The 1,115-nt window shown below is 39.1% G+C and overlaps 2 non-coding genes across 2 annotated transcripts; one reads left to right on the top strand and one right to left on the bottom strand.

Moving 5' to 3' along the window:
• The first annotated feature begins 53 nt into the window (after positions 1-53).
• On the top strand, positions 54-126 carry trnar-ucg. Its single transcript has one exon. It is a non-coding gene; the product is annotated as a tRNA-Arg (tRNA).
• A 504-nt stretch (positions 127-630) lies between these two features.
• On the bottom strand, positions 631-703 carry trnar-ucg. The gene has a single exon. It is a non-coding gene; the product is annotated as a tRNA-Arg (tRNA).
• Positions 704-1,115: the final 412 nt, after the last annotated feature.

Genomic DNA, 1,115 nt, shown 5'->3' with positions numbered 1-1,115 from the left:
TTTGAGGAGCAGAAGCTCCTCCTCTTCTTCAGCTTGGGACTGCATTCCTTACTGACCATGTGGCCTAATGGATAAGGCGTCTGACTTCGGATCAGAAGATTGAGGGTTCGAGTCCCTTCATGGTTAGATGCAGAAATAGGCAGCGCTTTGCTCTTATGGAGGGAGGAAACAGTCAGATGGTTTCTTGGTTTAGTATTAATTTATACACATAACTTGCAAGCTGTTGCAGTGTTTATAGCTATGGGGTACATCCATGACAATCACATAGTAGTGTTGATGACTAAAATGTTCTTTATTTATGGTAAATATGTTGTCATTGATCTTGTAAATATGATTTTGCTATTTTTAGTCAAAATTGGACAAATGAATCAAGTTCTTTTTCAGGACTGTTACTGGGTTCTGGAACTCATCTACAAGTTGTTGGAAGGACTGTTGTTGCAGAAGAGCGCCTTTACTCATTACCCATGATTCCTTGGTTTATATTCTCTCTTGCTAGCTTCCCGCCACAAGCTAATACCACCAATGAAGCGAAAATGGATACTCAAATCAGGAAGTTTCTTGATCTGTTTCTGGTCAGTATGACTTATACAACATAAGATACTGTCTCATTTCTCCAATATCTTGTGTTTCTAACCACGAAGGGACTCGAACCCTCAATCTTCTGATCCGAAGTCAGACGCCTTATCCATTAGGCCACGTGGTCTGCAGAAACATCTGTACGCAGTTAGCTTCAGGTGGCTTTGACGTGCTTCTGCTACCTCACAGGGGCCCTACCATGATTTTTTGTCAGAGTGAACTATATCCATATATATGATCATATATGACATTTACAACACTAAAAAACAAACCATTTATGATATACTAGTTATATTTTGTGAGTGTTTTCATAGCTGAAACAGCTCGATTCCTGTAGCTCCGCCTGTTGCTGCGTGTTGGTGCTCTCCGCTTCATAACGTCTTCCTAGAGTTTCAAAGATTCAAAGATTCAAAGACTTTTATTGTAACTGTCAGGAACAGTTAAATTGTGGGGAGTCCACCAGCAGCAATGCAGAGCACAATAAAATACATAAAAAAAGAAGTTAAAAATAAGAACAAAATAAATAAGTAGAATAAAGT

The sequence above is a fragment of the Oryzias melastigma genome, unplaced genomic scaffold (assembly GCF_002922805.2).
Source record: "Oryzias melastigma strain HK-1 unplaced genomic scaffold, ASM292280v2 sc00876, whole genome shotgun sequence".
Taxonomy (NCBI): Eukaryota; Metazoa; Chordata; class Actinopteri; order Beloniformes; family Adrianichthyidae; genus Oryzias; species Oryzias melastigma.
Note: the sequence above shows the minus strand (reverse complement) of the source record. Positions and strands in the feature narration are given on the sequence as shown.